Here is a 13,613-nt window from a genome sequence, read left to right on the forward strand (position 1 = left end):
GCAGTGAGCTTGATAACCTACCTCATAAGGCTGTTGTGAAGACTAGAGACAGTCATGCGTTCATTTAACAAGGATTTGAGTGACTACTAGACGGCAGGCACTGTGTTTAGCACGGATATACAGCCATCAACACACTGACACGCCTCCTGCCCATGGCAAGACAGTAGTCTCGTGGAGGAGAGAGGATGGAAGGAACGCACAGAAACAGCCTCTATTATAATAAGTGGTAGGACGGGAAGGAACGGAGACTATGAGAATAACTAGAGGGTGGGAGAGAGAGGTGGGTTTACTTTGACTGGCTGGTCAGGGGAGGCCTCTTGAAGGCGTGACGTTTATGCCGATTTAGGCCAAGCATCCAGCACGTGTCTGGTACTCAGGAGTCGCTCAGGAAACTGCATCTTTGGGTGATGACTACCTTACATTTGCATGTGGCCCTTCACGGTTTTCCGTAAAGCTTTGACGTGGCATCTTTAAATTTCCCAGTAGAGGAAACTGAGAACCAGAGGTCATCTCAAGACAGTGTGAGGGAGAGAGTGTGTTTCTTGTGTTTCCTGTGTCTGTCTGAGCCTTTTGTGGGGGATTGTTGGGAAAGGGAGGCTGGGAGGACGACTCACTTACTCAGCAACTTGTGCTTCCAGGAAGGGCCTCCGTCTCCCATCCTGGGGCTCCCTGTTCTGTCTCTCACCGTCCCCTGCCCTGTACCGCGAGGCCCTCATCTGGTAACAGTGAGGACGGGGCCCTGCCTCTGGCTGCTCCTCCGCCCCCAGCCCCACCCGTTCCCTCCTAACTCTTCTTTCCCCTCGCCTGACAAGGAAGGGGCAGTGGGAGCGGAGGGTTGGGGCATCAGGGTCCCACATCTGGCCTTGCCTCTGACAAGCTGTGTGACCTTGGGTCTCGGCTAACATCTCAAAAGTGATGGGGATGGGCTCGTGCTGTGTCTGGGTCTTAAGCTTTGTTGGGCCCAGACGTCTTCAAAAAGCTGACGAGAGCTATGGATCCTCACCCCAGAAAGATACCCTACATGCATTTTTACACATTATTTCAGGCACTCCACAGACCCCCCACCACCACCAAACTGGGCTCCGTGGACTTCACACTGAGCACTCCTGATGCAACGGTGGTCATGGTAACCACCAACACTTAATTTTGACAGTTTGGAAAGTTCGTTCCTTCCCTCGTTTACTCACGACAGTCCTCTGAAGTGTGTTGCCCTCGTAATACTCTTAATTCCGTGTTGCTGATGAGAAAATTAAGGCTCCAGGAAGAAAGGTGAATTGCTCAGAATAGCTCACCTGACTCCAAACTCTGTCTGCTTCCTCACAGCCGCCTCCCTTCTAGCTGTATCCATTCCCACCCATTCCCACCCATTCATCCCTCTCCCAATCACACCACCCCTGAACTTTATACCTTTCTATCAGAGCAGGGATGCAGGAGGGCCTGAGGAGGGGAAAGCTAATACAAAAAGTTAATGGGTGTAGGTGGCACAGGTGTTCCTGATCGAGTTGGTTGCACCTTGGTTTCTGGAGCCTCCTCACTGCTCCCTGGACGTGGCCCAAGCCCCAGTGGCTAGAACCCCTCTCTGAGGCCCCGCCCAAAGCAGCAGCGGGGGCAGGTCCTGGGGCCTGCAGTCAGCAATACTTGAAGGGTCCTCTTCTCCCAAAAGGAGCACAGCTTTCTCCAGGGCTGGGCTTCATTGAAACAGAGAGTCTTCCTCCCACTCCTGCAGGAAGCTGCAGGGGAGAGGTGCCTTCCACCTGGGAGGCGTAAGGGAGGAGCTTCCTAAGTGCTCAGGCGGGCCTGCCCCTGCCTGCTTACCCACCACCTGCCTACCCTCAGTGGCCTGTGGCTGCTTTCATCTCTGCAGCTCCAAGGCGATGCTGGCTTCCCACCGTGAGTCAGCTGCCCAGGATGGGCGGCCACTGATTCCAGGCAGAGGAGCTGGGCTTCTTCCCTCTGACGGCACAGGGATGGCTGGCTGCTGCAGACCCGCTGTCGGGGCCTCAGGGGATGTTTTTGGCCAGGAAGGTGAGAAAAGGTGAGCTAATGGGAGAGGGGCGGTGACCAGGGCAACGCATTGCGAATGCTCCCTCTTTACCTGGATGATCCTGTGCTCCCTGCCCAATTCTCAGAGCTCTAGAAGCTTCGCTAACACTTGGCACAGAAGAGCCCCTCCTCCCTCCCCTCCTTGAGAACCGTTCTCTGAGCTTCTACAGAACGTGCTCTGATGTCTCCTGTCCTCCAGCCTGGATCCCTTCCTCCGCCCAGCCTTCCTTCTCCGTAGTTTCCTTTTCAGGAGACTGAGTTTCACTCCCGTCTCACCTGTACCTGAGCTCCCCATTGCTAACTTGAAAGTGCCCTCCCGGCCATTTCCATGTGGCTCCCTGCCAGCCACTCAGATTCAGCCTCGACTCTCCCCTTCACTTCCCTCTCACAGGATCCTGAGGCCAGAGCAGCCAGACTGATGGCCTCACTACTCTGCCCCCTCTGCTTCCTCAAGGCTGACTCGCTCTTCAAGCCCAGCATAAATCAGCTCCTGCGGGAAGCCCACCCCAGCCCTGAGCTGCTTGGAGACCCCTCCCTCCTCCACACCGCTGCAGCCACTTACCTTGGCTGGCTCTTTCTCATCCTTCAGGCGCAGCCGGACACCTTCACCCCCTCTGCCACATCAGCTCCTGTTAAAGGCCCCCAGTCCCCCTCGCATGGTGTTACTTGCTCCACATCTCCCTCCCCCAGCAGCTTGTATGCTCCACAACTCATGGGCTGCCTGTCTTATTCATCACAGTATCCCCAGCATCTAGTGCTGCTCCTGGCACCAGCAGGTACTAATATGTGTCTGCTGAATGACTACCTGTCAGTATTTAATCAAATGCTGTCACGCACTAAGTTCCTTGAGGGCAAAGGCCACGTCTCCCTTGGACGCATGACCACATAACCCTCTTGTTTCTAGAGGTGAGTGACCTGATCTAATGCTGAGGTTCCTGTGTGACACAGAGTTATGGTTTTAGGGATGGGCTTCTTGCATTTCATCATAAAGGCGTCAAGATGCCTTGAAGAGGCTCCTGCCTGATGGGCTGACACTCGATGCCCTCTAAGGGGAGACACGAGGGACTTCCTGGCGGTCCAGTAGTTTGGACTCGGCGCTATCATTGGCGTAGACCCGGGTTCAATCCCTGGTTGGGGAACTAAGATCCCGCAAGCCATTGGGTGTGGCCAAAAAAAAGATAATAAGGGGAGACACAAGGAGCTGGGCAGTGATGGTACCAGGTGCGGCCCATCTGGTCCTTACAGGACTAGGCGTGGGGGCCTCGGGCAGCCCTCGTATCATCAGGTCAGGTCCACTGCCCCCTGTGCCACCTGCAGCTGCCAGTGCCAGGCAGCCCAGCGACCTGCACTCCACATTTGCTCCTCTTCTGATCTCCTTCCATCCTCAGCACCCTGCTTGGGCTCTCCAGCCTGTTCCTGTGCTACTGGGGCCACTGGAAATGTTTCTGCCAAACGTGGATCACACAACGAGAAAGAACAGCACCGCTGGGGGCCAGGGTGGCAGAAGCCAGTCAGGACCAACCTGTTCACTGTCCCGCCCACCTGGAGAGCCCTCCCTCAGGAGACAGCCTTATGGTTCTAGGGGTTTTTTAAATTAATTAATTTGGGGGGGGGCTGCATTGGGTCTTTGTTGCTGCCCACGGGCTTTCTCTAGTTTTGGAGAGCAGGGGCTACTCTTCGTTGCAGTGCGCTGGCTTCTCATTGCAGTGGCTTCTCTTGTTGCGGAGCACGGGCTCTAGGCGCACAGGCTTCAGTAGTTGTGGCACACGAGCTCAGTAGTTGTGGCTCACGGGCTCTACAGCGCAGGCTCAGGCTCAGTAGTTGTGGTGCATGGGCTTAGTTGCTCCGTGGTATGTGGGATCTTCCCGGACCAGGGCTCGAACCCATGACCCCTGCATTGGCAGGTGGATTCTTAACCACTGTGCCACCAGGGAAGTCCCTGGGGTTTTTGTTGTTGTTGTTAAACAGCGAGCTCCCTGCACAGGGTTCTCAGGGCCTAGGAGGGATCTATGCACAGAGTGGGGACCCAGCAGACTTGCTGTTTTCCATTTCTCCCACTTTAATGTGGGATCACGCGTCCAGTGCTGCTCTCAGGGGTGGGATGCCACTGGCACCCCAACTGCGGGATGCTCCCTTCTCATTCCTGAAGACTGTATTTCTTCAATCTTGTCTTCTACAGACTGAGCCTCCGGTCTCCTTTAAGATTTCCTCATAGCAGCGGTCTATCTCCTGCCACTTCTTGTCACTGTCATTTGTTTTCTGAGCCACTCAAAGAGAGTTTGGTAGTCTCCTGCTTCCTCTCTCTCGGTCTCTCTTTTTCCTACCCTATCTGTGATCTTCCTGCCCTTTGGCTCAAAACTTTCCAGCATTTGTTCCAAATATCTGAGGTAGCACAAACCTCTATCAATTCAATCCCACAGTTCGGTGAGGCGGGGGGGCACCCAGTACAAGGCCAGGAGCCAGGTAAGAGGCTCACAGTCAAGTGCAGGAGACACACACACACACACACACACACACACACACACACACACACACACACACGTAACTGGAATATAAAGCAGGAGAATTCAAAGTTCTCCCACCCAGGGGAGCTGGATGGTCAAACAGAGCAGGTGACTACATGGGACACACCGTTTGTTGGCCCAGCACTGTGGTTGGCCCTCCTTGCTGGCCTGTGACCAGGTCATCAAGGCTGCCCTCAGCCCTGTGACCCCGGAGGGAGTGCATGCACAAGCGTGCAGAGGAAGGAGGGCTGCTCCCTGTTTGCCTGTTTCTCCTACAGTGTCTGACACTCAAACCCTTGGGAAAGGGTACCTGTTACTGCTGACACAAACACACACACTGCTGATATCTTTGGTGACCTCTTGGCCATGTAAAGCTGCCCTTGACATTCACTTTAACCTGATTTCTCCAGGGAGAGTGGAGGAGAGTGAGGAAAGGACGTCTGTGTCCCTTGCCTTGGTGTCGAGCACTGCTGTCCTTGCCCCACGGGTCTAGCCTGAATCCCTTGTGTGAATCTCGTGTGTGCACGCGAGACAGGTTGTAAGCAGCAGGTGGCACTCTACTCACAGGTGCCTGACCTCAAGCTCAGGAGGTGGAGTTCAGGTTCCAATTCTGCTGAGGTTGACAGGGGTCCCCTTAGGATCCTGGCACGGAGCTAAGTGCTGCCCCGTCTGCCAGTATTTCTCAGAATAGAGCGTGCATCAGAAATGCTTTTTTGAAAACACAGATCCCTGGGTCTCGTTCCCAGAGCTCCTGATTCAGTGAGTTCGCAGTGGGTCCTGAGAATTCACATTTCTAACAAGTCCCCAGATGCGGCTGCCAGTCCTGATGACTCAAGGACCGAACTTTGAGAACTGCTGCTGTGCAGTATCCCATTTAATCATCCCACCCCTCTCTGGGCAGGCAGCATCCAGGTGCCAGTGAAGAAGCTAAATTCCCGACAGGCCAAGCGACCTGGCCTAGGCCACAGAGCTGGAGAATGGGGAGGAGCCAACCAGCACGGGCTGCTCTGCCCTCTGCCTCAAGAGCACTGTGGCTGGGGTGGGTATGAGCCCCTCTCCTGCGAGGGCAGTAAGAGGAGAGAGCAGGGTAGGGGTAAGCAGGGTACTGAAAGGAGGCACGGGGCGCTGTTAGGCTGGCAGTCATCCCTGGTGTCCACAGTGTAGAAGCACTATTGCTTCTATTGGAATCTAGCCTCATAACACTGGCCAATGAGCACTCACACCGTGGACGCCTTGCTGCTGCCCTGACCCCCCTCCTTTTCAGGACTGAAGCTGTGGCTCCCCCAGCGGCTGACTGCGCTCACCTGGGTCCTTTCCTGGACCGTCCTTTCCATGCAACTGCTCTTTTTTTTTTTTTTTTGAATTTTATTTTATTTATTTTTTTACACAGCAGGTTCTTATTAGTTGTCCATTTCATACATATTAGTGTATACATGTCAATCCCAATCTCCCAATTCATCCCACCCTCCCACCCCATGCAGCTGCTCTTTCCATAAGACAGCCAGCTCACCCAGGGTCATGCCTGCTCCCTGGGGGTGGCCCACATTTGCTGACGGTCCCTCCTTCCAACTCAGGACAACTCTGAAGATGCCTCATAGCTCCAGGGCTCCCCAGGGCGGCCCAGCTTCTCCCTCTGTCCTGCCGCCTCCCCTCCTTACCCCGCAGGTGTGCATCCTGAAGGCTCTCCCCAAACCTGTCCTGAACACAAATCTCAGTCTCCCGGGAATCTATCCTGCCACAACTTGTTATGTACCAGGCACTGTTCCGAGCATTCACGCATATAATTTCAAGGAACCCTCCCAACAACCCAGGATGTAGGTGTTTTTATTATCCCCAGTTTATGGATGAGAAAACAGAGGGAGAGGCTAAGTAAATTACCCAAGGTCACAGAGCTAGCAAGCTGCACAGCCAGGATTCCTATGCAAGCTCTGAAGTGTTACACAGTCTTCTAGAACATTCCGGTGGCCTAGCCGTGAAGAAATTAAACAAAGGAAACAGTTGAAGAAGATACATTCTGATTTGAGAGGGAAAAATAATCTCCACTATTCCCAATTCTTTTCCACGGGCCTCTCACTGGTGCCTGAACACGCAGCCCTGGTGCCTAATTTTAACTCAGTGGTTCTTATGGGGGTGGGGACTTTTGGCAACGTCTGGAGACATTTTGTTGTCAGACCTGGGAGGCTCCTAAGGGCATTTAGCAGGTGGAGGTCACAATTACTACCAAATGTCCTACAACAAGCAAAGCCAGCCCAAAATGTCAGTAGTACTGAGGTTGAGAAACCCTGTAATCTGGCTTTAGAGCCTGGTCCCTCAGCTGCTTTTACTTTGAAGGACTCCCAGCGTGATGACTACTAGGGAGCAGGCTTTGGTGAAGGTGGTCAGAGATGTCTGAGCATGGGGGTGGAAAGAGGCTCTGGAAGGCACACCTGCCTGCACATCTGTCCAGTTAGTAGGCACATGCAGTGAAATCACAGAGGCACAAAGCCACTCATCGCATCGACACTTGAAAGAACAGAAGGCTGGAAACTACCTAAGTGTCCATCCACCGGGAGCAGGTTAAATAAATAAGCTACAGTAAAGCCATACAATGGGACACGATGCAGCCATAAAACAGAAAGAAGAAGCTTTTTATTATTAGCATGGAACTATCACCAAATATACTCAGAAGTGGGAAATAAAAAACATGGATAGGGCTTCCCTGGTGGCGCAGTGGTTGAGAATCCGCCTGCCAATGCGGGGGATACGGGCTCGTGCCTCGGTCCGGGAGGATCCCACATACCGCGGAGCGGCTGGGCCCGTGAGCCATGGCCGCTGAGCCTGCGCGTCCGGAGCCTGTGCTCCGCAACGGGAGAGGCCATAGCAGTGAGAGGCCCGCGTACCGCAAAAAAAAAAAAAAAAAAAAAACATGGATAGTTTATACATGGATAGTTAAACATGGATAGTATCTACCATTATATAAAAAGGGAAGAAAGTATATACAGGCATTTGTGTTTAATGCATAGACTATTTCTGGAAAAATACATAAGAGAATATTGATATCAACATACTGGAGGCCTCCAAGGAGGAGAACTGAGAGTCTGGGAGAGAGGGGAGGAGGGGGATGCTTAGTTATTACTTATATCTTTTTCTGTCTTTTAAATGTTATACTGTGTACATATATTATCTATTCAAAATTAAATAATTTTTTTTTTTTTTTTTGGTGGTACGCAGGCCTCTCACTGCTGTGGCCTCTCCCTTTGCAGAGCACAGACTCCGGATGCACAGGCCCAGCGGCCATGGCTCATGGGCCCAGCCGCTCCGCGACATGTGGGATCTTCCCGGACCGGGGCACGAACCTGTGTCCCCTGCATCGGCAGGCGGACTCTCAACCACTGCGCCACCAGGGAAGCCCAAAATTAAATAACTTTTTAGTAAAGTAGGAAAAAAAACGTAATAAAATGGAGATGACGGTGAGCCCCCTGCTCCAAGAGGAAGAAAAATACCTTGAACTTGATTCCAGGAGTGAGAGTGCCCATGGGAAATCTTTATCCTCAGGCCAGCTGCTCCCCACTTGTACCCAGGCACTGTCAGGTGATGTTCAGAGAATTAGAAACTTGTTTCAGTACGAGCCTGAGTAAAACAGAAGAATGATAGACCCCACTATCAGTGGCTGAAGAAAATTCATAAATGGACGCCTAACAAAATCCAAAAGAAATACCATTAAAATTTGGGGCCCCAGGGCTCTTTCGTGATGACAAATAACTGACAAGGCTCAGGTCATTCCTCTTGTCCCCATACAAACACTTCTTAGAGCCTCTGAGGATCCCGGCCCTTCTATTTAAAAGCTTCTCAGATCATCAGCAACTCACCTGGGTAAAGGAGCTGGGGCAGGGCCCCTTCCAGCCCTGGACCCCACCAGTTCAAATGACCCCTTTCCTGGGGAAACCCTGGTACAGAGCCGGCAGACGCGCTCCAAAACCCAACCTGCCCAGCGGGGGTTCAACCTGAGGGCCAATGCCACGGAGGGGACTTCCGCCATCTTTACAAGGAGAAAGCTGGTGACCGCTGACACCAAAGTAGCCTCACAAGAGAAAACCACAACAGGAGGGCACAGGGGCCTCAGGGGCTGTGCTGGGGCAGCCGCTGGGTCACCTGCCCTCCCGCCTTCCCTCAAGCCATCTCCGCCCTCCCCTGTCCTTACTCGCCTCTTTCAGAAGCTTCACTTGCTCACCACTCCCCATTCAGACCTCAGCACAGCCTTTATCCCTCAAGTCCTCAAGTCCTAAAGTCCTCAACTCGACCTTCTATTGACAGTGGTTCCTCTGTCTTGGTAAGTGGTGTTAAACAGGTTCCAGTGTTTATCTGTCTCCCTGACGAACACCCCAGGGGGAGGGAGTTATCCGTGTGTTTGTGTTTCCTCCTCTCCCCTTGGTACTGATACAGGTCTGTCTGTAGGTAGTAGTCACTCTCGGCCTTGTTGGCTCTCCTGGGGGGAGAGGAGGAAACTCACTTCCCCCCACTTCCAACTCACTGAGGAGACTCACCTCCCCCCAGTTCCATCATGTTTGCTAAGTGCCAGACTACGTGAAAATTACTGAAGAGAAATGGTGTCTCTCATGTCCCTCCGGCCAGAATGCCACCCAGGAGCCCGAATGACCCTTTGATAAGCTAAGTCAACTGCTGTCACTCCCTGGCTACCCATCTCTCTCTGAATAGCACCTAAAGCCCTGACGCAGGCCCAGGAGGCTCTGCACTGACTGGGCCCTGCTCCCCGCCGGCCCCCTCTCCCACCGCTCTCCAGGGTCCAGGAGCCCACACCCTGCCTCAGAGCTCCTGTGCTGGCTCTTCCCTCTCCCTGGAATGCTTTTCCATGCAGCTGGTCCCATCGATGCACGCGGGGCCCTGCTCCAACAGCTCTCCTTCCCCACCCTTTCTAAAATGGCACCCTTTCAGTACCCAGCCCCTTTCACCTGCCCCTCCACATCCGCTCACTCACCACTTCTCCACCCTGCGCAGGGCCCTGGTAGGCTGGCCGCTCTGCCTGCAGGGACAGGCCCCACGCCCTCTGGCTTCCGTTCAGCAGAGAACAGGCAAGATCCTGGAAGGTGTGAGGGGGCAGGAGGCCAGGGCGTTAATCCCCGGACTGGCTCTCTCCCTGCAGGGTGGCTGCCACCCACTGGCCCCTCAATGGCCACAGCCTCAGCTCTTAGCAGAAGGGTCTCACCTCGGCTTCTCTCCAGGTTCTAGTAACTGCTCCCTCCCCTCCCTCTCACTCACCCAGGTCTGGCTACCTACGCTGTGCTCCCCTATACCTTGCCCACACCTTTGGAGGTGATCCCTTTATTAAACTTTCCTCAAATTACCCAGCTTGAATATACTGTGGCTTTTCTTTCAGGCCCCCAATTCACCACCCATTACATGCCTATGGTTTGTGAGCTGTCTGGCCCCCAAAGAGACCAGAAGGTCAGAGAATATAGTGGCTTAGTTATCCTCTGCTGCATCCCAACGTCTGACTCGGCGCCTGCACACAGTAGCTCAATAAGTACTTGTCGGATGAGTGAATGAAGAAGGGAGGGACTGAGGTCATCTGGAGAGAGGATGTAGAGGCTGGAAGGACAGGCAAGAGTTTAGGAGGCGATGGGGAGGCAGCGCACAAATGCAGGCACAGGAGGCGGTGGGGATGAGGATGCCGCCTCCCCTCGAGGCATGAACACCTCTGTTTCTGTCCTTCTTAGCGCCTCACAGTCTGGTGATTTTGCTCTTTGTTTTCTTTGTATGTCTTCCGACTAGAATGGGTTCCCTGGGGGCTGGGGCCATGTCTGTCTTGTTCACTATGGTATCCTTAGAGCTTGGCACAGTTCCTGACATACATAGAAGGCACCAGATCCATACTTGTCAGATGAAGGAAAGATATATGAGTTATCCAAAAGAAACAGTGAATTGGTAGAGGACCTGGAAAGCCGGGTTGGGCAGTTTGGAAGTTGCGTGGAGAGCAGTAGGGATGAAGTACAAGTCCTAGTGCGGGGCTGGGGGTCGGGGGACCAAGGTGGAGCTTATAGGAAGACGAGCCATTGTTACAGAGTCATTATTCATAAACCACGCAAAACCCTTCACGGAATGAATAACAGTGATTAGCAGCCTCACCATCACTCTCTCTGTAACTGGTTCCGTTGCTAGCTCCCTTCCCAGAGACCGTGTGGGTGTGCGGGTGGAAGCCACTCTGCACAAAGTAGTGTCAATGCCTTTGAGGAACAGAATCATGCGATCTCGAAGCAAGAGTGTGAAAGGTAAAAAGCATGGACCTGAGCAGGATGCCTGGGGGCAGGACCGCAGTTCTGCTCCTCAGCAGCCAAGCGGACTGAGGTGTTTCTGAACTCCTGGGTCTCCAGGTCTTCAACTGCAAGTGGGGACAGTAAGAACATGGAGGTAATCGTGAGGATTAAATGAGTCAATATCTGTAAGACACTTAGGACAGTGACTCAATTCTCAATTAGTATTAGCTTGTGTATAATTTTTTTTTTTTTTTTGCGGTACGCGGGCCTCTCACTGCTGTGGCCTCTCCCGTTGCGGAGCACAGGCTCCGGACGCGCAGGCTCAGCGGCCATGGCTCACGGGCCCAGCTGCTCCGCGGCATGTGGGATCTTCCCAGACTGGGGCACGAACCCATGTCCCCTGCATCGGCAGGCGGACTCTCAACCACTGCGCCACCAGAGAAGCCCTTGTGTATTTTAAAAACAACAGAAAAGAAAAAAGAGAAGTCTGGCAATGGAATAACGTTGGCGTTTATAAGGCACAGGTACAGACGTTCTCATTAAATCCTCCTGATGAGGTATCATCAGTATTCATTTTATGGAAACTGGTTTGGATGCTTAGGGATTTGCCCGAGATCTCACAGCTGATAGGTTGTGGTCAGGCCACAAGTACAAATGACACCGAGTCTTGTTTTATTGAACCACATGCCTCTAAGTTGAGCAACTTCAGGATTCCACAAAAACAAAGCCCAGAAAAGCCAGTTCCTTTTACACTTGTCCCCCACCCCGGCTCCCTGCCCCCGAAGCCAGGCCACTTTGTTACTGGTGTTTCAGTTAACTGCACTCATCACCTTTTAACTGCCTCGTGGTTAGAAACAAAGGAAAGGGGCATCCTCATCCCCAGGCCAGAGCTGGGAGGGACTGCTGTACACTTAGGAGATGTGAAAACCCAGTGCAATGTGTGGATCTTATTTTGATCCTGATTCAAACCAGCCAATTATTAAAAAATAAAATAAAAACATCTTTGAGACAACTGGAAAAATCTGAATATGAACTGGATATTAGGGGATGTTATAAAATCACTGTTCATTTGTTAAGTGTGATATTGATATGGTGATTATGTTAAAAAAAGAAAGTCTTAATCAACCCACATAAATATGCCCCCATACAAAAACCTAAATTTTGACAAACGTACAAACATCGTTCAATGGAAGAAGGGTTACTTTTTTTTTTTTTTTTTTTTCGGTACGCGGGCCTTCACTGCTGTGGCCTCTCCCGTTGTGGAGCACAGGCTCCGGACGCGCAGGCTCAGCGGCCATGGCTCACGGGCCTAGCCGCTCCGCAGCATGTGGGATCTTCCCGGACCGGGGCACAAACCCGTGTCCCCTGCATCGGCAGATGGACTCTCAACCACTGCGCCACCAGGGAAGCCCAAAGGGTAACTTTTGATCAAGGGTGCTGGATCAATTGGACATCCTCAGGCAAAATAGTGAACTCAACCTAAACCCCAACCTTATAAAAAAATTTACTCAAGGGAATTCCCTGGTGGTCCTGGACTCCATGCTTCCACTGCAGGGGCCCGGGTTCAATCCCTGGTCAGGGAACTAAGATCCCTCAAGCAGCTTGGCAAAAAAAACCCAAACCAAACCAAACCAACAAAACCCCAAAACCTTAAAAAAAAATTACTCAAACTAGATCAAGGCCTAAAACATAAAAGATACATCTATAAAAATATTAGAAAAAATACAGAGAAAGATCTGCAGGACGTAGGGCTCAACCCAAAAACACAGTCCATAAAAGAAAAAATAAATTGGATTTCATCAAAATTAGAAACTATTGCTCTGCAAAAGATCCCTGTGAAGATAATGAAAAGACCAGCTTGTAGAGAAAGTATGTGCAAACCACACGCCTGACAAAGTTCTTATATCTAGAATATATAAAGAAATCTAAAAACAAAGAAGCAATCCAGTTAGAAAATGGACAAAAGATTTAAATGGATAATTAACCAAAGACGATACACAGACAGCAAAAAAGCACATGAAAAGAAGTTTAACATCTAGGGACTTCACTGGTGGCGCAGTGGTTAAGAATCTGCCTGCCAGTGCAAGGGACATGGGTTCAATCCCTGGCTGAGGAAGATCCCACATGCTGCAGAGCAACTAAGCCCGTGCGCCACAACTACTGATCCTGCGTGCCACAACTACTGAAGCCTGTGTGCTCTAGGGCCCATGCTCCGCAATGAGAAGCCACCACAATGAGAAGCCACTACAATGAGAAGCCCACGCACATCAGGGAAGAGTAGCCCCCGCTCGCTGCAATTAGAGAAAGCCCGTGCGTGGCAACGAAAACCCAACACAGCCAAAAAAAAAAGATGTTTAACATCTAGCCATTAGGGAGACGCAAATTAAGATCACAATGAGTATTACCACACACCTATCAGCATGGCTAAAATTAAAAAATAAAAAAAACGGTAACACCAAGCGTTGGCGAAGATGTGGAGAAACTGGCTCACTCGTATACTACTAGCAGGAACGCAAACTGGTAGAGCCACTCTGGAAAAGAGTTTCAGTTTCTTTTAAAATGAAACATACAGTGACCACAGGACCCAGCAGTTGCATTCTTGGGCATTTATTCCAAAGAAATGAAAACTTATGTTTACATAAAAACCTATACACAGATGTCTATAGCTGCTTTATTCGTAATAGCCCCAAACTGGAAACAGCCTAGATGTCCCTCCTTGTGTGAATGGTTAAACAGACATGGTACATCCATACTTGGGATACTACTCAGCAATAAAAAGAAGGAACTACAGACACACACAACCACCTGGATGGCT

This window comes from Mesoplodon densirostris, chromosome 10 (genome assembly GCF_025265405.1).
Source record: "Mesoplodon densirostris isolate mMesDen1 chromosome 10, mMesDen1 primary haplotype, whole genome shotgun sequence".
Taxonomy (NCBI): domain Eukaryota; kingdom Metazoa; phylum Chordata; class Mammalia; order Artiodactyla; family Ziphiidae; genus Mesoplodon; species Mesoplodon densirostris.